Genomic DNA, 26,770 nt, shown 5'->3' with positions numbered 1-26,770 from the left:
TATGTATGGATGGGTTTCGCATGTACTGTATCATGATCGTCACAGATTTTCTATATAGAGCCCATACACATTACATAGATTGTTTAGGAGGATGGACAAGGAAAACATCATGGGAAGAGTGAGTATCTAAAAGATGAAAATCCCTACACTGCCAACACTTAACTCTCTCAAGGAGTCTGCCCGGCTACGCAGGGTTATCACTCTGCTGAGACACGCACAGATAGGCAGATTGGGAAACTTTTTATCCCTGTTGCAAGATGGCGTGACAGGTCAGATGTCCGACAGCTGCACCATTAAGTTCCTATGGGGATGCCGAAAAAAATCCTGGTTCTAACCCATAAACCTGACATCATCTTATAGAGGACCCAGTTACCCGGCGCTGAAAGTTCCCTATATCTCTTGGCTTTTGCTGATGCTAAGCACTAGATCCACAACCACACCCAAACACAAATTACAGATCACGTGTCCACGGCAGGGACGAACACCTCTCCTGGAGCTTGTCAGACCGCTCCGGGAGCCAATTTAGTTTGGAAATAAGAACTTTCAAAGACATGACATAAAAGGCTCTGATCTCACTTCTGCGGAAAATTTCTGGGCGTGCTGGCTACTTAAGAATTTACTGAACCTGGACCCAAAGAAATTCATTTTAGAGGGGGTTGTCTCAAAGACAACTCCTTAAAGTGTTTGCCAATTGCTACCTTTTCAGAATCTCATATACATATATTGGCTCGGTCAAGTGTTCTATAGGGAAAGGCAGAACGCCATTAGATGTCCGCAGAACGAAAAGGATCAACAGGCATATGTCAGCAGGATTTCACCCTTCAAAACTATTGATATACCCATGTATCTTCTTCAAAACCAAGTCCATCAGTAACTTTACATGGCCTGTCCGTTAGTGAGAAATTTGCATTTGAATGGATATCCAGATTAGGCTGAAAAAGGTACTGTAGATATAAAAGCATGTGTCACTCCAGCTCTATTCCCCACCCCCTGCTTGACTCACCGCCTCCATTCTGTTTCACTTCAAGACAAGTAGCCATCGGTCAAGAAGGAGGTGGCACAGAGTGGGGAAAAGAGCTGGAGTGATGGAGGCTTCAAATCTACCACAGCTCCTCAGCCACATTTGCATATCAATTCAAATGCCGATTTGTCAGTAATGGAGGAACAGATTGGCCATGTAAAAGATATTGCTGGGCTCTCTCTTTCCAAGAGCTACATGGACACAGTTTGGGGTGTGAAATCCTGCCGACAGATTCCCTTTAAAACCATCGGATCTGCGTTTCCCCTGACATCAGTCAATGCAACAGGCAGGAGGCCCTGATACACATTAGATGGTAAGCGGATCCAGCCAAAAATCAGCAGGTTAGGATAAGTTAGCTAATGTGCATTGCATCTAAAGTGTATGAAAGCCAAATGAGCACAGACTGTGTAAGACATTATAGACTAGCATATCTAATGCAACAAAAAAAATCCAGTAAACTGGAAAAAAAAAAACAATCTACAAAGTGCAAAAGGCAATAATAAATTACTGAGAAAGGCTTCATCTTGCAAATTCACTATAATTATTGGAAAATGTCCAATATGTACTAACAATGTAACCAGATAGCTAAAACATGAATTAATCTGACAGCAACATACAAAGCATATGCACATAGCAAAATGTTCAAAGTAGATGGGATTGTGATTGACGCTGTCTGACCGCCAAACCCTCATACACTGGAAAGCTTAATATACAGAAGAGCAGAAAGACAGCAGTGTCAGCAAGAAGGACGAAGGAGATCTCCATTTTGCACCATTTGTAGACTAAGCTAGCAACTGCTGACAGCCGATAAGAAGAACACTGATAATTTACAGCACAATGGAGAAAGCCGTATACACAAACATTATTACTGGAAATCTGCATTCAGGGTGAACGCATGCCTAAGGGTACCGTCACACATTGAAATTTTCATCGCTGCGACGGCACGATTCGTGACGTCGCAGCGTCGTATAATCATCGCTCCAGCGTCGTAGACTGCGGTCACACGTTGCAATCACGGCGCTGGAGCGATGCCGAAGTCCCCGGGTAACCAGGGTAAACATCGGGTAACTAAGCGCAGGGCCGCGCTTAGTAACCCGATGTTTACCCTGGTTACCAGCGTAAATGTAAAAAAACAAACAGTACATACTCACCCGTCGGTGTCCTTCAGGTCCCTTGCCGTCTGCTTCCTGCTCTGAGTGCAGCCGTACAGTGAGAGCAGATCGCAGCACCGCTGCGCTCTGCTCTCACTTTCCGGCCGGCACTCAGAGCAGGAAGCAGACGGCAAGGGACCTGAAGGACACCGACGGGTGAGCATGTACGGTTTGTTTTTTTACGTTTACGCTTGTAACCAGGGTAAACATCGGGTTACTAAGCGCGGCCCTGCGCTTAGTTACCCGATGTTTACCCTGGTTACAAGCGAAGACATCGCTGGATCGCTGTCACACACAACGATCCAGCGATGTCAGCGGGTGATCAAGCGACGAAAGAAAGTTCCAAACGATCTGCTACGACGTACGATTCTCAGCAGGGTGTCTGATCGCTGCTGCGTGTCAGACACAGCGATATCGTAACGATATCGCTAGAACGTCACGAATCGTAACGTCGTAGCGATGGAAATTTCAATGTGTGACAGTACCCTAAGGCTGCTTTCACACTTGCGTTTTTGTAAGCTGCGTTTTAGCGCTAAAAAACGCAAAAAAACGCATGCGTTTTTTTCCTATACTTAACATTAAAAACGCATGCGTTTTTTCGCGGCAAAAAAATGCATTGCTGTCTATGTAAACGCATGCGTTTTTAAGCACATGAGTTTGCGTTAAAAACGCATGCGTTTTTATAGAAAAAACACAAGAAAACACAAAAAAAACCAAGAAAACCCTAACCCTAACCATAGGGATCCAAACCCTAACCCTAAGGTTAGGATCCCTAGTAACCCTAGGGATCCTAACCCTAACCCTAGGGATCCTAACCTTAACCCTTAGGGTTAGGATCCCTAGGGTAACGGTTAGGGTTAGGATCCCTAGTAACCCTAGGAATACTAACCCTAACCCTAGGGATCCTAACCCTAACCCTTAGGGTTAGGATCCCTAGGGTTATGGTTATGGTTTGGATCCCTAGGGTTAGGGGTAGGGTTAGGATCCCAAGGGTTATGGTTAGGGGTAGGGTTAGGATCCCAAGGGTTATGGTTAGGGTTAGGGTTTGGATCCCTATGGTTAGGGGTAGGGTTAGGGTTTGGATCCTTTTATCACCTTGATGGTGGGGGGTGGCTTATCAGTGACCTGGTGACCAGGACATTCTAATAAAAAGCTACCCCTAACCCTAGGGATCCTAACCCTAACCCTAGCTAATTCTATTAATAGTGTGTTTTCTAGTTGATTTTGATGATTGGCAGCTGTCACACACTTCTCAGCATGCGTTTCAAAAACGCAAACGCGGGGAAAACGCCGCGGTTTTTTTTGCCGCAAAAACGCATGCGTCTAAAAAACACACCGTCGTGCATGCGTTTATGCGTTTTTTCTCCACATGCGGTTTTTTTTAAAACGCTGCAGATCAAAACGCAAGTGTGAAACCAGCCTCAGCAGATTTGTTGCAGATTTTTATACATCAAAATCTGCAGGTGTCACATGCAGACTTGCAGCATTCTTTTGAACAGCAAATGATAAAATTAATGAATAATGCATTAAACGGACATGGATTTTAAAATGTAAATTTCTGAGCAAAAAAAAGTGTTTTGTTTTTTTTTTAAAGTGTGAGGCACCCTCAAAACAGCCAACACCCTCTGTATAGATGCAATACAGGTACAACATTTACATGGTGCTTGGTGGCCACGCCTAACGTTTTGTAGGCCTATGCCCACTATGTGAATACGACATCATGGGATGCACTAGGTTGCAGAACACCGACCAGGGGTTCCGGGGCTCCTTACTCTTGTCACTACTATGTGGTCACCATACACAATAGAATTGACGAATTTGCTGACCATCTAATGTGTATGGGGACCTCCTGACTCTTCAGGAGAGAGACGGCTTGAGCAATCCTTTTGGTCCGCACACAACTCCCCCGGGGAAGCCCATGCAAAACGCGTGTTGGGGATGAAAGCATACGGTCCCAGGTGGATACAATGGATAACAGCAGAATTTAGCTAAATCTTGGCAGCTTTTGTTTCCCTTAAATAGTTATACACTTAATATTTAGCTAGGGAATATATCTTTCTGATATGCATGCTATGCAAATGGTTTATGGACTAACTTTCTGCAACTTGGGAACAATGTCTGTATGAGCACTAGCACGTTACAAAATATTCAACTTTTAGTGTATTATCTTTATAATAAACCTTATTATTTTTTATGGGATTATTTTTGCTCTTTTTTTTCTTGCAGTTTCACCAACATCCATGTGTCTGCTCAAATTGCCAAATTGTCAGAAACAGACTCCATGAGGGTGGTATGAGGGCCCGACATCCACTAGTGGGTGTTGTGCACACAGCCCAATACCATATGCAGGGTGGTTAGCATTTGCCAGAGAACACCAAGATTGGCAGATTAGACACTGGCACCCTGTGTCCTTCACGGATGAGAGCTGGTTCACACTGAGCACATTTGACAGACATGACTGGGTCTGGAGACGCTATGGAGAACATTCTGCTGCCTGCAACATCCTCCAGCATGACCACTTTGGCAGTAGGTCAGTCATGGTGTGGGGAGGCATTCCTCTAGAGGGCCACACAGTCCTCCATGTGCTAGCCAGAGGTACCGGGATGAGATCCTCAGACCCATTGAGAGACCATATGCAGGTGCACTGGACTCCTGATGCATGACAATGCGAGACCTTCTGTGGCTAAAGCGTCAGCATTTCCTACAAGATGAAGACATTGATGCTATGGACTGGCCTGCCCAATCCCAAGACCCAAATCCAATAGAGCACATCTGGGACAAGTCTCATTCCATCCACCAACACCACATTGCAACACAGACTGTCCAGGAGTTGACCGATACTTTAATCCATGTCTGGGAGGAGAACATCTGCTGCCTCATCAGGAGCATGCCCAGGCGTTGTAGGGAGGTCATACAGGCACGTGAAAGCCACACACATTACTGAGCATCATTTCCTTAGCTTGAGGCATTTCCACTGAAGTTGGATCAGCCAGTAATTTCATTCTCCTCTTTGATATAGAGTATAAATCCAAATCCAGACCTCCATGGGAAATTAAATTTGATTTACATTGATCATTTATAGGTTTTATTGTTTTCAACTAATTCCACTACGAATAAAAATTAGCAATTGGAATATTTCAGTGATATCTAGGATGTGGTTTTTTAGCGTTTTTTTTTTCTTTTTTTAAAGGGGTTCAGTATTCTCGTCAGAAGGAACCCCACCTCTGCCCAGCATAAAACTGATGCACATCCATTTATTTGCCCAGAATAGTCTGACGAGACCTATCCAGCCCACAGGGCCTTATGCAATGGTATCTCCATAATAAAGCTTGCCATATGGTTTTAAGTGGATGTAACAAGAGAGAACGCTAATTATCAAGATCGCAATGCAACAAGCCAAAATCCACGGATAGTAAGAATATAATCCAATCAGAGGCTAAATCAGCAGCCATGACACATATTCTAGTGTGACCTTTCCTATGTGCAAAAAAAAGCTTAGCAATTACATTAGGAATAAACACCGACAGAATGGAGGGATTGGAGGCTTGTGGAGATTGTTTAGAGCTAGTCATTTAAAACTACCTATGTAATCTGTGATCGCTGTCAATCACTTAAGCATAAGAGGGACATGACTGATGTAAAAATCCGGATTCAGAAGCAAAAAGGTACAAAAAAAAATTTTCAATGGGCATCTACAAGTCTTTCAGGCAATGGCTGCTGTTACATAATGGTACACAATCCTCTCTGCGACTTGCTTTCCTAATGGTTTGCACAAAAAAAGACCCTGGAGCTGCGTGAACAGTTATACAAGCGGATAAGCAGCCACTGAAAGATAGAAAAGCCTTAGGTGAAGCCTCTATTTTTAGCAGGAATCTTTCCATTACACATTTCACTCTATTTATCCAGAAAACAAAAAGGAGAGCAAGAAATAAAATACCAAAAGTAGGATTAAACGTGGGAGACGAGGCAATGGCTAATGCGACCAGTTCAATGATGGGTGTAGCTTTACATGGCAAGTAAGTCGCCTAGTGATGAACAATTGACAAAAATTCAGACTAAATAAAAAAAAATATAAAAAAATCCAAAAATTCAGCAATGCTCATCAATCCACTGCCACCATTCTGACAGTATCCAGCCCCACCCGACTCCACTCCAAAGATCTCTACTCCATTGGCAAGGACACGTGACCGCTGCAGCCAATTGCTGGCGGTAGTGCATCACTCTGCAGAACTGGACCATTGGAGATTTGGTGAGCGCTTTTTATTATACGTTTTTATTTTATTAAGCCAATTTGAACAACTTAAAACTCTCCTCCCTATACAACCGTTAACTAGCACAGATGCCCTCATTTCAATGGAAGCTTCCTCTGCACTTTTCAGAACAGTTACCGTAAATTGTAATTTTAAAGGAGGCTCTGTCACCTGACGTTGTCTATATTGGGTAAATGCAATCCTGGAGCATCTTTGGCTCGTACTAGGCAGGGCTGTGGAGTCTGTAAGCCAAATCAATGACTCCGACTCAATTTCCCCCAACGGCCGACTCCACACCACTGCCTCAGTCCTCCTGAGCATGTACATAAAAGTGCAGCACAGATTAATCTCAGAGATCATTAGATCAGGAACAGAAGACATTAATAGGTTCATAGGACATGTCATAACTTCCCAAACTATTATGAAAACATTTACAGCACATCCTGCACTGAACTACTGTACCCCATTTATCATATTTTAGGAGTCAGTCCATTTTATACCGACTCCACAGCCCTGGTACTAGGTATTGCACCATAACCATTCCTTGTGTGCCTAGACCAGGGGTGGGGAATCTTTTTTCTGCCAAGGGCCATTTGGATATTTATACCATCCTTCGGGGGTAGGGGGCCGTACAAACCCAGCCCACAAAGTACATCCTGGCTCTGGCACTGGTGTCCGGATGTAAGCTTTCATTGCAGTACATCCTGGCTCTGGCACTGGTGTCCGGATGTAAGCTTTCATTGCATGCCCTTAAGTGTTCAGTAGTGAACACTGCATGTTTGTGCTAACAGAGCAAGAAGAAAATAATGAGCTGGTGGCAATCAAAATACACCTCTCTGCCTAAGGGTACCGTCACACAGTGCAATTTTGATCGCTACGACGGCACGATTCGTGACGTTCCAGCGATGCATTTACGATATCGCTGTGTCTGACACGCTACTGCGATCCGGATCCCCGCTGAGAATCGTACGTCGTAGCAGATCGTTTGAAACTTTTTCGTCGTCTAGTGTCCCGCTGTGGCGGCATGATTGCATCGTGTGACACAGGTTGTATACGATGTGCGCACAGTAACCAACGGCTTTTACATCGCAAATACGTCATGAAATTATCGCTCCAGCGCCATGTATTGCAACGTGTGACCGCAGTATACGACGCTGGCGCGATACTTATACGACGCTGCAACGTCACGAATCGTGCCGTCGAAGCGATGAAAATGGCACTGTGTGACGGTACCCTAAGAATGCAGTCCCTGAGAATCCTCTCGGGGCCTGATAAAAGGTCATCGAGGGCTGTAAATGGCCCTGGGGCCTGAGGTTCCCCACCCCTGGCCTAGACAATGGCCGAGCTACTTGGACAGCACGGACATTGAATACACTGGTAACATCCATAATTTATTCATTACATTTCTAAGAGGAATAACAGAGGAACAGAACACAACAGTTCTGAGAAATGATGCCCCAGTCTTTGTTATTACATGGGGAAAACAAGTATTAACTAAAACAGACAAGTCTGGAGAAGAGACAGGTCCTCTGTAAGCAAGCTGCGTAATGTTGCCATGTGCCGGCAGGGACTGGACTGAAGAGCAGAATTAAAAACCGTCCAATATGCTTGTACAACATTCATGTTCTTTATCTTCAGAAGCCTTGAACAATAATTCTATTTTACAACTCAACAATTAAACATTGCAAGAGCAGCTTCCACCAGACCACAGACATAAATTTTGCTCGAGTATTCACCCACTTATATATCCCTTAGTTCATCTCTACAGTATACTGAAAAATCATCAAATCTATGCCAATTACAATAACATGTAACGAATAAATGAAGCCAGTGATTACCTGTGGAGGGATCTATCCAGCTACCTGGGGGTTCAAAGTATGTTCTGCTTTCTGCTGAGATCTTTTCCAGGGGGTGAAGGTATTTTAATACAAAAAAAATAAATAGCACATCTTTTGGCATATTGATCACTTACATAGGTAAATGATGTCTGACAAATTAAGGCTTGGCCTCCATTTGAGCTCTCCTACAAAAAAGATGCCGGACACAACATCAAACTAAAGGTACCGTCACACTAGGCGATATCGCCAGCGATCCGTGACGTTGCAGCGACCTGGATAGCGATATCGCTGTATTTGACACGCAGCAGCGATCTGGATCCCGCTGTGAAATCGCTGGTCGCTGCTAGAAGGTCTGCACTTTATTTGGTCGCTAGGTCGCCGTGTATCGCCGTGTTTGACAGCAAAAGCAAGGATACCAGCGATATTTTACACTGGTAACCAGGGTAAACATCGGGTTACTAAGCGCAGGGCCGCGCTTAGTAACCCGATGTTTACCCTGGTTACCAGCGTAACAGTTAAAAAAACAAACAGCACATACTCACCAGCGCGTCCCCCAGCCTCTGCTTCCTGACACTGACTGAGCGCCGGCCCTAAACTGAAAGTGAAAGCACAGCGGTGACGTCACCGCTGTGCTGTTAGGGCCGGAGCTCAGTCAGTGTCAGGAAGCAGACGCTGGGGGACGCGCTGGTGAGTATGTGCTGTTTGTTTTTTTAACTTTTACGCTGGTAACCAGGGTAAACATCGGGTTACTAAGCGCGGCCCTGCGCTTAGCAACCCGATGCTTACCCTGGTTACCCGGGGACCTCGGCATAGTTGGTCGCTGGAGAGCGGTCTGTGTGACAGCTCTCCAGCGATCAAACAGCGACGCTGCAGCGATGGGCATCGCTGTCGCTATCGCTGCAGCGTCGCTTAATGTGACGGTACCTTAACTCCATAGTGGAATGCTATGTTAACCCTTGGTTAAGAGGTAGCAAAAAAAACAAACAAAAAACACTGGATTTAAAGCATCACAAAAAGATATCTGTATCTGGTGGGCTAATATTAGCTCCAGCAGTTTGCCATGAGTCACCCTTTCAGGTCAAGCATCTTCCTGGATATTAATAAAAATCACACCTACAATGTAAGCTGCAAGAAAAAAAAAGTGCATCCAACCAGCACACAGAGCGTCACGATTAAGAAACATCACAACTGCAAAATGTGTACAACAATGACAATGTTACAATACAGAGAAACCAAAACTGTACTACACAACCAGGCCCAACAGGTTGAGATCAAAATAAGGAACTAATGTCTGCAAAATGCTACCACCCTGGGAATAGAGCGCTCTGCCAGGCTGCTAGCAGAGGTAACGTCGCCTCTGCAGCATGGGAGACGCGCATGTGCACTGAAGCTGCTCAGGTCCAGCCAGCTTCAGAGTGGCGTGCGCTCCTCATCTAGCTAACCGGACACTCAAGACTGCAGTGTCTGGTAATCTAGGCAACGAGCTATCAACTACAACATTAAAAATCCCCTCCTTGCTTGAACACAGAGGATTTTTAAACAGGAAGTAACAAGTTTACTTTTACAAGAACTGTGCAATTTGGCTTGTTTCTAGAACTGAGACAACCCCTTTAAGGTGTGCATTAGACAAAACTTGTCAGAGCCTAATTATTTTGATCAAAGATTACAGTGAATAAAGGACAATTTGACATGGGTTGTCAAGGCTGAAGGATCAAACAACATAGGATCTACTTGGCTGAGCGTACAGGTTTATCAGAAGTCGATGAACTAACGGTCAAATGAGTTTTTGGCCACAATTATGGTCACTACTATGAAGGCCTCTTTACTGCTTTATTACATTATGTATATGGGTCAGAGGCTGACAGTATCCAGCACTCACTCACCCAGCTCTCCGGGTCCACAGATAAAAAGGGATGTCAGATTTTGGCAGGACCAGCTGACATTTTGCATCAATTTGATTTCTTCAGAAAAAATAATATCTACTCCATCAGCTGCAAAGTGCTACAGACATACCAAACAATTGTCTATTGTTAAAAGATATCGATGCATTTCGTGTACAGAAGAAACGATTGTACCGCTGTGAAATTGCAGTTTCAACGCTGCGTGCATTGCGCTAATGGATTAACATCCCAAATATATAAAATACATATTATAATAAAGTATGAAAATAGTTTTCTTCCAAAGTCAGACTTCCTAATCTTACAATAAGATTTCCTGTCCTGCAGCACAGGAAGTCAGGATTAGAATAGTCTCATCCCATAGAAAATACAACAAACAAGAACTGTAATAGCGTAAGTCAGTGGAAGACAGTTGCATTTAAAAAAAAAAACTACGAAGATTGACCATAATGACAATCAAAATATCACATTTAAGTTTCCTGCCTAAAAGCATCAGAAGATAAGCATAAAAAAAAAAAAAAAAACGCGGCAAAAAACGCCCTGTGTGAACTTACCCTTAGGCCTCACAAACATCGCCAGTGTATTAATACCACGGCACCCATAGACTTATTAGCCCAAACCGTTTTTCAGATCACAAGCTGTTTTATGGAAATTCTCATGTGTGTTTTATATGGTGGCACATGGAGAGCCAAACAAGTCTAATGCAACCCATAAGAATCCCACGACACTGAAGGACTTTAACCAGATATGGTACAATTATATAATTCGCCATAATGGTTCAATATGGATTTCATCCTACTACAGTCAGACATGGCCCTTCCTAGCATGTTGCATTACATCCATGGTCAATGGAAGGCACAGCACTCAAAATGGATGGACACAATCTCCTCATGCATTTTGCTATAGAACAACACTGCAGAGCCAATATACGACGGCAGGCAGAAGCTCAAACCAACATTACCATCACCTTCAAGGCCCAAAATTTGTTAAAAGCTTAGTCCTGCTCCACTCACTTCCAATGCACTCCTACAGATACATGCTGGGACTCGTGCGCGCTCAGCAATTATCATGCACCTTTCCGGATGTGGAAGTTGGAAGAGCACATCTATAATCTCTTAATTCTTCTTCCAAAAGTGAATGAGAACCAGAGGTGACCACATGATCATTCCACCCAACAAGACGAATTCAAGGGGTTGTACAGGATTAGGAAAAACATGGCAGATTTCTTCAAGAAACACCTTTACACCAATCCAAAGTCTGTGCCAGTTACAACATCAAACCCAGAAAATACTGGTGCCCTTTCTGGATGGAATTTGTCATGGTTTTCTGGACCTTTACAAACCTTTTAATGAAAATGCACACTTTTACTCATGCGATTGAATTTTCCTTTATTATTTTGCATACAAACCCAAGCATTTAACGGCTGCTTTCAAGTCAAGTGTGATTCTAAAGCTGGGCTTATATGGTGATTTTAGTCATGTCGGGAGGCAATAGAATGCTGAACACAGCTGCAACCACAGTATAAAGAAACTGAATGGGGTCACGTTGAGATTTGCAGGGTATCATGACAAGTAAGTCCCAAATAATTCAACTGTGCTTGTCAAGCATCCTTGCAAGTTGAAATGCAACCCCATTAACTTGCACCATGCTACAATCTAGCAGCAGCATACTGAACACTTTGTCCAAGGGACCAGTATTGCAGCCCAAGTCACCATGCAGCCTCAGCCTATAGGAGGAAACAAGATATTCCTTTAAAGAATAGAAACCCCACATCTTTATTTGGCTTCTGTTTGTCACAACAACTAAAAGTTGGGCTTTGTGATGCTGACGGTAGTGGGTTTGGGTGTAAGTTGTGGTTTACAGCTCTACTACACCTAGGACTAAACTGCAGATCTAGAACTGACATAAGTGTGAAAACAAGCAATTGTATCAGGAAGCCATCCACATTATTTTTTTACAGGAATGGACAAAAGCAACATGACGTTCATGAGAGAAGGTGTTTTTCTGGCCTAGCAAAAAAAAAAAGCTTTCATGGACAGAAATGAGCAAAGTGTTCTTGCCTGATAGCCATGAAGATTATCCTGAACGCTACAGAAAAGTGACAGATCAGCATATTTTAGGACAGAATAGGAGAGAATTCAGTCCGAAGTCAGCCATCCTGCATTCAGCTTTAGTAGATTTTTTTTTTACAGGAAAAATCACAATGGAGACATAAGCTTCCACTTATTTTCTTAGGATACCCCTTTAATGCACTTTTTTTTTTTTTAGAGCTCACATTTTTCCTTCGATCACGTAGTTGAATTTCATAGATCCATCAACTGGGAAAAAATATCCAGTTTTCCCTCAAAAAAAAAAAACAAGTGAGATACTACACTGTGTTCCAAATTCTTATGCAAATTGGATTTAAGTGTCAAACATTTAATTGTTATGTTTTTCAAATAAACTCGTGGATTGTATTGTGTCTCAGGGCTCAATGGATCACTGAAATCAATCTTAAACACATGTGATAATTGGTTTTCCAGGTGATTCTATATAAAGGAAAACTACTTAAAAATGATGTTCCACATTATTAAGCAGGTCACAGTTTTCAAGTAACATGGGAAAGAAAAAGGATCTCTGCTGCTGAAAAGCATCAAATAGTGCAATGCCTTGGTGAAGGGATGAAAACATTAGAAATTTTCCAAAAACATAAGCGTGATCATCGTACTGTTAAGAGACTTGTGGCTGTATCTGAGCACAAATGTGTTTGTGCTGATATAGGCATAATGAGGAAGATTTCTGCCAGGCAAGTTCATCGGATTAAGAGAGCAGCTGCTAAAAAGCCATTACAAAGCAGCAAACAGATATTTGAAGCTGCTGGTGCCTCTGGAGTCCCTCGAACCTCAAGGTGTAGGCTTCTTCAAAGGCTTGCTGTGGTGCATAAACCTACTATTCGGCCACGCTTAAACAGTGTTCACAAGCAGAAATGGTTGTATTGGGCCCACACATACATGAAGACTAATTTCCAAACAGTCTTGTTTACTGTTAAGTGTTGAGCAACCCTGGATGGTCCAGATGGATGGAGTAGTGGATGGTTGGTGGATGGCCACCATGTCCCAACAAGGCTGCAACGTCAGCAAGGAGGTGGAAGAGTCATGTTGTGGGCCAGAATCATGGGAAACAGCTGGTAATGCCCTTTAAGGTTCCTGAAGGTGTGAAAATGACCTCTGCAAAGTATATAGAGTTTCTGACTGACAACTTTCTTCTATGGTCTGAAAAGCAGAAACGTGCCTTCAGGAGCAAAATCATCTTCATGCTGACAATGCCCCATCTCATGCTGCAAAGAATACCTCTGAGTCATTGGCTGCTATGGGCATAAAAGGAGATAAACTCATGGTGTGGCCACCATCTTCCCCTGACCTCAACCCTATAGAGAACCTTTAGAGGATCATCAAGCAAAAGATCTATGAGGGTGGGAGGCAGTTCACATCCAAACAGCAGGTCTGGGAGGCTATTCCAACTTCATGCAAAGAAATACAAGCAGAAACTCTCCAAAAACTCACAAGTTCAATGGATGCAAGAGTTGTGAAGGTGACATCAAAGAAGGGTCCTATGTTAACATGTAACTTGGCCTGTTGGGATGTTTTGGCGTTAAATAGCTTTTTTGTTCAGTGAATGTGACCTCCTAATGCTGCAAATTCCACAAATGAGCATTTTCAGTTCTTTAAAACATATCAAATGCTTAGAAATTCTACTGTGCATAATAATTTGGAACAGTGCATTTTGAGTTTTTATTCATTTTGGAGATTATACTGTTATCATTGGGAGGTTTCTTCAATAAAATTTGATGTATAATCTAACGGGTGATGACTTTTATTAGACTGACTCGTTTGCACCGACCATTTAGGAAAATCTGATAAACATGTAATTTGCATGAATAATTTGGAACATGGTGTACAATCACGTTTACGCCAAGTTCCATGTAAATTAAAAAAAGGCGCAGCAAACTGATGAAAGATTTAGCGCTAGGACAACTAAAATCTAAATACCTCTATGGAAATGGAGACAGAAATGCAGATGTTCCCCCATAACCTTACCAAGAGCCCTGCATTGTAATAGTTAAACTATACACAAAAAAAGAACATTATAACATCCCACCCTGAATAGAAGGCCCCATAGACACTCGTGAAATATCAATGCATCACAATCTAAGCTTACGTAGTGCTGAGGATCACAACCACCCAGTGTGCCGATCTACTCCATACTGATACAAATCAGCTCGGAACTGCGGCTATTATTGCAGATTTACTTATTTATCAGATGGAAGTTCACACTTACAGTACATGCAAAAGAGAAATGAGGAATCGGGGGCGAGAACTGCAAGGGAGAACACACAATATCTGCGTACAAGGGCTTACATTTCCCAATCATGGATACATACTCCTCCTCCCACTGGCATTGTGTGGTGGAGGAGAGGGAGACCAGAAATAGAAGTCAGAAGGAAAAAATATATATATTACAACAGCCGTGCACATGAAAAAAAAAAAAAAGCCAGCCTGCACTATGCTGAAACCTGCAAGTGGCAACTAAGGGAGCTGCAAGGCCAAGACGGGAAACGAGGCTGCCTTGTCACACAAGGAAAAGGAGTTTAACATGTAAAACGAAAGGCTGAGTGAGACGCCATCTTGTTGCAGTAACTGGGCCCAGGATCTGACACTTCCCATTCATTCCCCACTCAGGAGCAGACACATTCTGCTCCTCTTCGGCACAGAAAAATGAAAAAATAAAAAAATGCTGCCTGTCGATCTCAAGTGTAGCATCTCGATAAGGATTATCCAGCTGTTTGTTGCAGGGGTTATCACCTGGGGCTGGAGAATGACTGCCCAATTATATAGGGGGGCAGGATTTAACCGTTACAAGGCAGCTTCCCCATTTTACCATTTCCTGTGGAAAGAAACACACCGAGACCAAAAGGGAAGATAAGAAGAAAAAAAAAAACACAAGCTGCTAAGAAAAAAAAAATGGCAGTGAAAGCCAGGAGGAGGAGGGGAGTACAGGCAGAAAGAGGTTAATGGCCTGCTTTGCTGCATCTGTCATCTGGTACCAAAGTCCCTATCCAAGTGTGGGGGACTGGAGGCCTAGGTTCTGCAGAAAGAAAAGGGTTAACAGCCAGCTTTCCTGCATCTTGTCATCCAGCAATCTGTAAGGCTGGGGGAGGCCATATAAGCCTGGAGAAATAATAACCGGCGGGGGAGGCCTACCCTGACCTCCACTAATGGGGGGGCCATACACCCGCCACGGATTACATACACAGTTTTGGATATTCGCCTTTTTTTGCCCCCATGCTGCATTGGAGGGTAAAAAATAAATAAAATCCACCATTATTTTGCACCAACCGGCTCAATCACGGATTATACACGCGGCCTAATTGGCCGGATTTGGTAGATTACTAATCTAATTAAACCCAGAAGAAGGGAAAAAAAGAGAAACAAGACGCGAAGCCGGAGGAAACCTCACAGCCATGTAAATAAGGAACACAGCAGATTGTAACAAAATGTCTCCACAGAACCCTCCTCCTCCTCCGCCTTGTCCTCCTCTTCCTCCCTCCCAGGCTTGTGCCCTCTAATACACCCCCACCTAGGAGGATTGCTAAATTATGCCCCCATCGGCCGGCCATCCACCCCCCCACGGCTCAGCAGATACAATGTATCCACCTGTACAGACAATGTCACCGTATGGAGAAACACAATGTGTCACACATAGCAGAGAAAGGAAACGACCCCCCAACAGCCAGGGGGTGAGTGGGTTAATATAAGGGGGGTGAGGAGACCCCCGGACCAGATATCGGTCTGCTGTATCCGGAGTCGCCGATTTACTGCCACGATCGTATCGGCCGACGGATCGGATGTCTTAAAGGGAGAAAGGGAGGGGGCCCGTGTTACCTGCTCTGCAGCCAATGTGTGACCATCCACGGCTGTCTCCGCGCCCCTCCTCGGCCTGGTCGTGCCCCGAGGGCTGCAGTCCGCGCTCGCCTGCTTTCCTGCCTTCCCCCGGAGGCCCACAGCGTGCTCCGACACTACAGGAGGTGAAGGGCGGCCGGAGGGGGACGGGGAGGATGAGGGGAGCAGGAGACGTGCTGGGCGGTGACGGGAGGGAGGACGGGCGGGTTGGCGGCGGCTTCTTCCTCACGGTTTCCTCTCTCTGCAGCTCGGCCGGTAATAATCCCGCTTCCTCGGTTGGATGTGGTGTCCGGAGCCCGCACTGCCGCCGACAACTAAAAGCGGAAAAAAAAGCCCCACACACTGCGCCGTCCCCTCAGATCCCCACAGCCATCGAGCAGAGCTGGGCGCGGTAACCCTGCGGACAGCGCCGGGAAACCCCACGCACGAGCGGGCGGAGCTAATCAGGAAGGAGGGGGCGGGGCTGTGGAGGCGACGTCATGACGCCGCACTCTGGCCGGAGCACGCTGCTTGCATGGAGAGCCACAGGGAGCAGCAGAGAAGTAGTGTCATCAGCTGTGTGTGTGCTGGAGAGGGGCTGTCATCAGCTGTGTGTGTGCTGGAGAGGGGCTGTGATCAGCTGTGCTGTGTGCTGGAGAGGGGCTGTGATCAGCTGTGCTGTGTGCTGGAGAGGGGCTGTGATCAGCTGTGCTGTGTGCTGGAGAGGGGCTGTGATCAGCTGTGCTGTGTGCTGGAGAGGGGCTGTGATCAGCTGTGCTGTGTGCTGGAGAGGGGCTGTGATCAGCTGTGCTGTGTGCTGGAGAGGGGCTGTCATCAGCTGTGCTGTGTGCTGGAGAGGGGCTGTCATCAGCTGTGCTGTGTGCTGGAGAGGGGCTGTTATCAGCTGTGCTGTGTGCTGGAGAGGGGCTGTCATCAGCTGTGCTGTGTGCTGGAGAGGGGCTGTCACTGGGCAGCTGTGCTGTGTGCTGGAGAGGGGCTGTCACTGGGCAGCTGCCCTGTGTGCTGGAGAGGGACTGTCACTGGGCAGCAGATGTTTCCTGAGAAAGAATGTCACTGGGCAGCTGCCCAATGTGATGGAGGAGGGCTGTCACTGGGCAGCAGACATGTGCTTAGAGAGGCTGTCCTGTGTGCTGGATACAGTGTTGGAGAAAGGCTGTCACTGGACAGGAGATATGTGTGCTGGAGAGGGGCTGTCACTGGGCAGGAGATATGTGTGCTGGAGAGGGACTGTCACTGGACAGGAGATATGTGTGCTGGAGAGGGACTGTCACTGGACAGGAGATATGTGTGCTGGAGAGGGGCTGTCACTGGGCAGGAGATATGTGTGCTGGAGAGGGACTGTCACTGGACAGGAGATATGTGTGCTGGAGAGGGGCTGTCACTGGGCAGGAGATATGTGTGCTGGAGAGGGGCTGTCACTGGGCAGGAGATATGTGTGCTGGAGAGGGGCTGTCACTGGGCAGGAGATATGTGTGCTGGAGAGGGGCTGTCACTGGACAGGAGATATGTGTGCTGGAGAGGGGCTGTCACTGGGCAGCAGATGTGTGTGTTAGAGAGGGACTGTCACCGGGCAGCAGCCAATTGGCCATGTGAGGGCTTGTTTTTTGCAGGACGAGTTTTACTTTTAAATGTCTCCATTGATTTTACCATATAGTGTACTTGAAAATGGGGGAAAAAATCCAACTATGGTGAAATTGAAAAAAAAAAAGTGCAATTCCGCAATTTTTTTTTCTTTTTTGGTTTTTATTTACCATGTTCACTAAATGCTGAAACTCACCTGCCATTATTCTCCAGGTCAGTACGAGTTTTGAGATACCAAACATGTCTACACACGTGGTCAAAATTGTTGGTACTCCTCGTTTAATGACAGAAAAACCCACAATGGTCACAGAAATAACTTGAATCTGACAAAAGTAATAAGAAACTAAAAATCTATGAAAATGAACAAATAAAAGTCCGACATTGCTTTTCAATCGTGCTTCCACAGAATTAAAAAAATAAATAAATAAAATTCATGAAATAGGCCTGAACGTTACTGGCCACCTTTGTGATGCAAGGAGTGAGCTTGTAAGCGCTGCTGTGAAGGCGGCTGGACCTGGCTAGCTTCAGCCTCTAAGATCGCACAGTTTGTGCCAGTGGCTCGACCATGCCCCTGGTCGAAGTTGTCAATCTTCAGGAGTGCACCACCGCGGCAAATCTGTGTGGCAATTTGTGGTTAGATCTGTGCTACATCTGGATATTCTATCTGATATATTCTATATCTCTGTACTCGCCCGTGTACCATTACCAAGAACTCGTTACAGCTGTGTTTATCAGCTAAAGAAAGCTCATTTGTCTAAATTTGCATACTCTTCAAAATGTAAATCTTGGATACAGCTTGTTACAGTACCACCAGTGCAAATGCAAATATGGAAATGAATCCTTTTTTTTTGTTGTTTAAAAAGCTCTATGTATTGGTGCATGGAAATACTGTGGTGTCAATGCCGAAAAACAACTATTGCCCATGTTGCATAAGTCTTGTATGCAAGAGCACGTTAGGCTTCGCTCTCCAGCAATATTTCTTTCCCTTTTTTTTTTGTGTAGGGTTTTCAGGGATGGACATATCATTGGGGCAACCTGTCCAGCCGCACATGGTCCCAGAAGGTAAGAGGGCTGGTACCACCTCCAAAGCAAGTGGAATTGTGCATTTTGATGAATTATTAGACAGTAAGGGTATGTGTCCACGTTCAGGAAACTCTGCATTTTTGACGCAGCGCTGAGCCGCAGCGTCAAAAACGCAGCGTCCAGATGTTACAGCATAGTGGAGGGGATTTAATGAAATCCCGTCTCCACTGTGCATTAAAATACGCATGCGTTTTTCCCGCAAAAACGCACATGTGTTGCGTTTTTTCAGAACGCAGCATGTTGCTACAATGAGCAAAACACGCAGGAACACCGCAGGTGACCTGCCAGTGACCTCAGGTGCATTTTTGGTCAGGATTTTACCTGCATAAAATCCTGACTAAAACCTGAAGCAAACCTGAACGTGGACACATACCCTTAGGGTATGTGTCCACGTTCAGGATTGCATCAGGATTTGGTCAGGATTTTCCATCAGTATTTGTAGCCAAAACCAGGAGTGGGTGATAAATGCAGAAGTGGTGCATATGTTTCTTTTATACTTTTCCTCTAATTGTTCCACTCCTGGTTTTGGCTTACAAATACTGATGGAAAATCCTGACCAAATCCTGATGCAATCCTGAATGTGGACACATACCCTAAAGGTGTTATCTGAGCATGCTCGGGTCCTAACCGAATGTCCTCCGCGTGCTCAAAAAATATGTTCGAGTCCCCGCGGCTGCATGTCTTGCAGCTGTTCGACAGCCACAACACATGCAGGGATTGCGTGTTTGTTAAGCAATCCCTGCATGTGTTGCGGCTGTCAAATAGCTGCGAGACATGCAGCCGCGGTGACTCGAACATATTATTCGAGCATGCAGAAGACATTCGGTTAGCACCTAAGCATGCTCAGATAACACCTTATCCCAGCACGTTCGCTCATCACTAATTGCAATGACCCTCTGGGTATGATTTGGTCTTTTCTGCTATACGTGTGGCCCAACCATAAAGGACTTCCCAATTGTAAAGCAATTGGTTGGTATTACAGTTGAAAATCATGATGTAACAAGATATTAGGACAGTGTCAAACGCACGTTTTTCTCATACCTGTCCTATCTGTACTTAACATTTACCCATTATAGCCTATGGGACGGTTCACACGTACTTTTCTTGCGGACCAAGTGGTTGCAAAAAATTAGAAACGTCCAATTTTGATCTCACTGATCAAACTCGGGCTTGCCAGTCTACCATCCTAGTTGTACCCTAGTGCTGATAGTTGGACAAGAGAAGCTAGGAAACCATCAGGTTTGGGTTTTTTTGCTATACAAGGAAAGAAACTGGCGAAACACGGATGGTAAAAACAGCTCCTAACCAAAAACTGAAACTGATGGAAATTGGATCCAATACACAATGAAAATCACTTTGTAATTAAAGTATACACAATCCAAAAAATTGACGTGATAATCCGACTCAAGGAGGGGATGGCAGGTTTTGGGGGGTTTTCGCAAGTGTCATGGCGGCTTTCTTTCACTTGAGTGGAGACAAACTACAATACCTTACATGATCCATGGACAGTCAGAGAGCTGCAGAAATTGGACTGAGATCGGAAAGCAGTGCACAGACTGACCGGCGGCTCTCCTGACGCGAGCGTGGCCGGCGCACTGTGTCCCGGAAGTATTTCGCTGTGTTCCGGGACATAGTGCGCCGGCGCATGCGCACTAATGCTTTTCAGCTTGGCCCGCAGTTGGGCAAAACATACTGCGCGTGCGCAAGGCAAGATTGCATTGTGCACGCGTGTACTACGGAGGAAACCGAATCAAATTCAAGACAATATTGCGGCCAGTGGGAAAGGAAGGGGTGCATGAAAGAACAGAAAACACCGCCCATCGGACCGTAAACAGAGCCCGCCAAATTCAGGTGACAGGGTCCCTTTAAGGGAGCTTAGTCTCCAGAAACGCGTTGATTCGTACCCATATGATTTGTGCTGAAGTTTGTATCCTCCATATTTAAGTTTGTGTTTTTGACGGATTCGGTGAAGCTGGACATTTTCTTCTTTTATATTTAAAGGGGCCCACTAAGATTCTTTCGCCCGGCGCCCACAATAACCTGAAGCCCTACCCTAATCCTGTACAATCTCTTTCAATAAATGCTGTACTGATTTAAGAAGTGTTATTATAAAGGTTCCCTTCTATTAAATACTGATTAAATATTTTAAAGATAATCAAATATAAGAAAGAAATAAGCAGATACTTATTCACGGTGCTCTGCACTGATTCCCTGCAGGCCAAAAAGGGATAGATGACGATCTCAGTGACTCAGACTGGAGGTACGACTGTCAATTTGCTGATGCACGGAGAAGTAACGCTAATATAAATAAGCAATGAAATTAGCATATAGTGCTTCTCGAGGGAGTGGGGTCTACGACAGGAGAATGTGCCGCATAACTAGGGCTAGTAATATATGGGCTGTGACTAGATGATGATAATGCCTTTTTTTAGGGTTCTTACAAAACGGAGACATGTCACTCTTTGATCTGAGTCTTGGATCAAATTGGCCAATGCAAGTCAATAGCTCCTTGAAAAAAAAAAAAACACATGCCATCCGTGCAATAATCATGCCGTCTAATCAGCATTTTGATATGCCACACCTTTGGGGTATATTGATTTTCTAAACCATTTTTGAGAGAAAAGGCCTTTTATGTGCATAGAAAAAGTCTTAGATACTTGAGTTCAGCTCATGAAAAATGTTGCGTTTATATTTTTGTTCGGTATATGTGATTTGCATACATGCAGTTACATGCCGACTAGACGTGCACAGCCTCGCTCAATGCAAGTGTATTGAGCGAGTCCGATACAGTCTAGTCGGAATGTGGCTGGATGTATGTAAATCACATTCTTGTGGTTACGTGACCGCCCACTCCTGGCGCCGGCTCCGGAAAACTCTCACAGTGGCCAGTGCTTGATGTGAGAATTCACAAGTCTGCAGTCACATAGAGTAACTGCGACTTGTACTGTAGCTTAAGACCAGACAAGTCCTTTAAGGGCACAGTCAGACGACCGTATAAATCGGCCCCCAATGCACGGACTGGCCAGCGGCTCTCCCGATCCAAGTGTGCCAGCTTCATATATTTCTATGCAGCTGTCAAGCTCAGGTCGGGAGACCCGAAGGCCACTCCGTGCATTGTGGGGCGATCTCGGTCTGACTTATACAGTCGTTTGCGCCCTAATAGTCACAATTTGGCACATCTTTTAGCTGCCATACGCCAAAACAAGAAATATTCTCTAGTCAGTGACTAGAATTAATTTCTGTTATATTTTTCACCACTTTTATAGCGTAATTTATGATTAATTTGTTTGCTGCACTTGGTCGCACCCCTTTCTGCCTTTTTAAAAAGTTGCATGATCCAGGATGGGGTTTTGTTCTATTCCGTCCTGGTCAGGTTGGGGTTCATTGTTTCTGCCTCTTTCTGATGTGGAGGCGGCTATTTAGTGTCGATACGATCTGGGACCAGTGTCGGCGATAGTTCCGGTCCCTCAGCTAAAGCAGCTGATCTAGGTTACTCTGTTGGTAATCGTTTCTCTGTGTGCTTGATCTCTGTTGTGTATGACCCGGCCCGTTTCCTGACCTGCATTTCCGTCCTCCGTTTTTGTACCGTTCCGTCCTCACTTGTTTCCCTGACCTCCTGGCTTGTTACTGACTATGCCTCTGTTTTTTTCCCTGGACACCGCATTCCCATGTGACTTCTGACCCTCTGGCTCGTCCCTGACTACATTTTTGCTTACCCTCCGTTGCCGCATTCTGACCGGCCCCCGACTCCCTGGCTTGGTGCTGACGCTGCTCCTCAGTCTTTTCGGACACCGCGCTGCCGGCAGACTCTTCCTGTCACTTTGCGACGCCTGCACCGCTTTCCGGCAGGTCTCCACTCTCAGGGAGCTGCTGTCTCCAGCAGTGCAGCGCTCATCAGGGAATACATACCTCCATCTTCGCGGTCAGGCGGTGCATTATAAGCCTTAAACCAAAAGTAGGTGCAAAATTTCATGTGTATTTGGAGTTTATTTATCAAGACTAGTCTTGTCGTCTATAGCAACCAATCAGAGTGCACTTTTCATTCTCTAATCTGCTCTGGGAAAATGAAAGCTGTACTGTGATTGGTAGTTACTGGTAGCTATAGGCAACCAGGCCTATTCCTCTGCCAGGCAGTTTTGATAACATAAGGGTCAATAAGGGAGACCAGAGTTTAATAAATGAGGCCCAGAGTGCGTTCTTGGTTTACATAACAATAAAAAGAAACCATTTTACTGTCAGGGATAATATTCATAATACTGGATATACAAATAAAATAATCCAGTTAACGTATCCGGTCATTTCCACAAATGAGGATAAATCTCTGTTATATATATAAGTGCAGAGTAATTATTCTTAGCTAAACAACTGTTTATTAGAGAAAGGTGCAAATGATACAGTGACTCTCGGTGCCAAAATGCTGGATTACTAGAGGTCAGGATCAGGCCTCTTTGCCCAGACATGAAAATCTGATGAAAATCCAATTAGATCTAGATCGGATTGCTTTATATCTAAGCCAGCTTGCTATAAATTTTGTAATGGTCCATATGTTTGTTATTCCACCATGCACAATCTTTTCTATTAGCCTCACATTAGTGGAATGACATGAATTGCCTGCCAAATAAGGCGGTCAGTGAACTCGGCACAGACGTCGGCTGTGCCAGAGTCCAGAGATTATAACGGAAGATATAATTGTTATTGCTCCACACTATTCTCAGGATCAGAGCATTGTGATAGAAGTCCCACCCGGGCCCTAGTGTCTGGGGGCCCCAAAATATGACACCAATATTATAACTAGCACATAGTCCAGCTCTTGGAACCCAGGAGCTTATAGTCACTCCTCTGTGTTGGGTTTGATCAGTCTTACACTTGATACTAACTAGTGATGAGCGAGTGTGCTCGGATAAGGTGTTACCTGAGCATTCTCGTGTCCTAATCGAGTATTTTCAGTGTGCTCGGAAAAAAAATGCCTGAGTCGCTGCGGCTTTCCGACAGCCCCAACACATGCAGGTATCGCCCAACAAACAGGCAATCGCTGCATGTGTTGCAGCTGTCTAACAGCCGCGGCATTTTTTTTCGAGCACGTTCATGTCCTAATCGAGTATTTGCAGCGTGCTAAAAAAATATATGCTTGAGTCGCCGCAACTGTTCGACAGCAGCAAAACATGCAGGTATTGCCTAACAAACCGGCAATCCTTGCATCTGTTGCAGCTGCCTAACAGCCGCATGGCAGGTACATTTTTGTCGAGCACACCGAAAATACTCGATTACGACACGAGCATGCTTGGATAACACCTTATCCGAGCACGCTCGCTCATCACTAATACTAACTCATTAATGATCTGTGATTGTCTGCAAGTTTCAAGTTATGCCATTAGATAGCCCTGTGAACCACCTCCTACCTGATGGCATCCACGCATCTTTTGACTAGCCAACCTGGTGCACCGTCATTTGTGCATCATGCTGCAATGATGACGTTGTGCCAGGCCAGCTAATCAAAAGAGGAGCTGGGGACGCTGTCAAGTAGAAGACCGTTCTCAGAGCTCCTGTCCTGATGTAGACAGGTAACATAGTTATTAAGGTTGAAGGAAGACTTTAGGCCATGTGCACACGTTAAGTATTTTTCGCGTTTTTTTCGCGTTTTTTCGCTATAAAAACGTGATAAAAACGCGAAAAAAACGCTTACATATGCCTCCTATTATTTTAAGTGTATTCCGCATTTTTTGTGCAAATGTAGCCTTTTTTTCCGCGAAAAAATCGCATCGCGGAAAAAAAAGCAACATGTTCATTAAAATGCGGAATTGCAGGGGATTCCGCACACCTAGGAGTCCATTTATCTGCTTACTTCCCGCACGGGGCTGTGCCCACGATGCGGGAAGTAAGCAGATTATGTGCGGTTGGTACCCAGGGTGGAGGAGAGGAGACTCTCCTCCACGGACTGGGCACCATATAAGTGGTCAAAAAATAAGAATTAAAATAAAAAACAGTCCTATACTCACCCTCGATGTCTTCCCGCCTCCACTGCATGCTGTCGCTTCGGTTCCTGTAGCTAGTGTGCGGTGAAAGACCTGCCGATGACGTCACTGTCCTGTGATTGGTCGTGAGCGGTCATGTGACCGCTCACGTGACCGTGACGTCACGGAAGGTCCTGTGCGCACACACTAGCTATAGGAAGAGGAACGGACGCCGCTGAGGAGATGTCTGGGTGAGTATAAGCATTTTTTTATTTTTTTTATTATTTTTAAACATTCCATCTTTTACTATAGATGCTGCATAAGCTGCATCTATAGTAAAAAGTTGGTCACACTTGTCAAACGCTATGTTTGACAAGTGTGACCAACCTGTCAGTCAGTTTTCCAAGCGATGCTACAGATCGCTTGGAAAACTTTAGCATTCTGCAAGCTAATTACGCTTGCAGAATGCTAAAAAAAACGCGAAAAAAACGCAAAAAAAAAAATGCGGATTTCTTGCAGAAAATTTCCGGTTTTCTTCAGGAAATTTCTGCAAGAAATCCGGACGTGTGCACATACCCTCAAGTCCATCTAGTTCAACCCATAGCCTAACCTAACATGCCCTAACATGTTGATCCAGAGGAAGGCAAAAAAAACCCATGTGGCAAAGAGTAAGCTCCACATTGGGGAAAAAAATTCCTTCCCGACTCCACATACGGCAATCAGACTAGTTCCCTGGATCAACGCCCTATCAAGGAATCTAGTGTATATAACCTGTAACATTATACTTTTCAAGAAAGGCATCCAGTCCCCTCTTAAATTTAAGTAATGAATCACTCATTACAACATCATACGGCAGAGAGTTCCATAGTCTCACTGCTCTTACAGTAAAGAATCCACGTCTGTTATTATGCTTAAACCTTCTTTCCTCCAGACGTAGAGGATGCCCCCTTGTCCCTGTCTCAGGTCTATGATTAAAAAGATCATCAGAAAGGTCTTTGTACTGTCCCCTCATATATTTAAACAATTAAAATAAGATCACCCCTTAGCCTTCGTTTTTCCAAACTAAATAGCCCCAAGTGTAATAACCTATCTTGGTATTGCAGACCCCCCAGTCCTCTAATAACCTTGGTCGCTCTTCTCTGCACCCTCTCCAGTTCAGCTATGTCTTTCTTATACACCGGAGACCAGAACTGTGCACAGTATTCTAAGTGTGGTCGCACTAGTGACTTGTATAGAGGTAAAATTATGTTCCCCTCATGAGCATCTATGCCTCTTTTAATGCATCCCATTATTTTATTTGCCTTTGTAGCAGCTGCCTGACACTGGCCACTGAATATGAGTTTGTCATCCACCCATACACCCAGGTCTTTTTCTATGACGGTTTTGCCCAGAGTTTTAAGGTACCTTCACACTGAACAACTTAACAACGATAGCGATCCGTGACTTTGCAGCGTCCTGGATAGCGATATCGTTGTGTTTGACACGCAGAAGCGATCAGGATCCTGCTGTGACATCTTTGGTCGGAGCTAGAAGGCCAGCACCTTATTTCGTCGCTGGATCACCCGCTGACATCGCTGAATCGGTGTGTGTGACGCGGATTCAGCGATGTCTTCACTGGTAACCAGGGTAAACATCGGGTTACTAAGCGCAGGGCCGCGCTTAGTAACCCGATATTTACCCTGGTTACCATTGTAAATGTAAAAAAAACCAAACACCACATACTTACATTCCGGTGTCTGTCGCGTCCCCCGGCGTCAGCTTCCCGCACTGACTGTGTCAGTGTCGGCCATAAAGCAGAGCACAGCGGTGACGTCACCGCTCTGCTTTAGGGCCGGCGCTTACACAGTGCAGGGAAGCGGACGCCGGGGGACCCGATAGACACCGGAATGTAAGTATGTAGTGTTTGGGTTTTTTTTTACATTTACACTGGTAACCAGGGTAAACATCGGGTTACTAAGCGCGGCCCTGCGCTTAGTAACCCGATGTTTACCCTGGTTACCCGGTGACTTCGGCATCGTTGGTCGCTGGAGAGCTGTCTGTTTGACAGCTCTCCAGCGA

General features: G+C 45.0%; 1 protein-coding gene and 1 long non-coding RNA gene across 2 annotated transcripts in view; one reads left to right on the top strand and one right to left on the bottom strand.

The window, feature by feature from the left end:
* Window positions 1–16,705, bottom strand: part of GNB1 (G protein subunit beta 1) — a 69,432-nt gene extending 52,727 nt beyond the window's left edge. The window contains exon 1 of the mRNA XM_077250100.1: window positions 16,080–16,705. The gene's annotated coding sequence lies outside the window, so the exon portion shown is untranslated. The remainder of the gene's footprint in view (window positions 1–16,079) is intronic.
* Window positions 16,706–16,917: 212 nt separating this feature from the next.
* LOC143764492 (uncharacterized) overlaps window positions 16,918–26,770 on the top strand; it is a 39,876-nt gene continuing 30,023 nt past the window's right edge. Inside the window, exons 1-2 of the long non-coding RNA XR_013213212.1 lie at window positions 16,918–17,891; window positions 18,681–18,740. This is a non-coding gene — a long non-coding RNA (uncharacterized LOC143764492). The remainder of the gene's footprint in view (window positions 17,892–18,680; window positions 18,741–26,770) is intronic.

The sequence above is a fragment of the Ranitomeya variabilis genome, chromosome 4 (genome assembly GCF_051348905.1).
Source record: "Ranitomeya variabilis isolate aRanVar5 chromosome 4, aRanVar5.hap1, whole genome shotgun sequence".
In the NCBI taxonomy this organism is placed as follows: domain Eukaryota; kingdom Metazoa; phylum Chordata; class Amphibia; order Anura; family Dendrobatidae; genus Ranitomeya; species Ranitomeya variabilis.
Note: the sequence above shows the minus strand (reverse complement) of the source record. Positions and strands in the feature narration are given on the sequence as shown.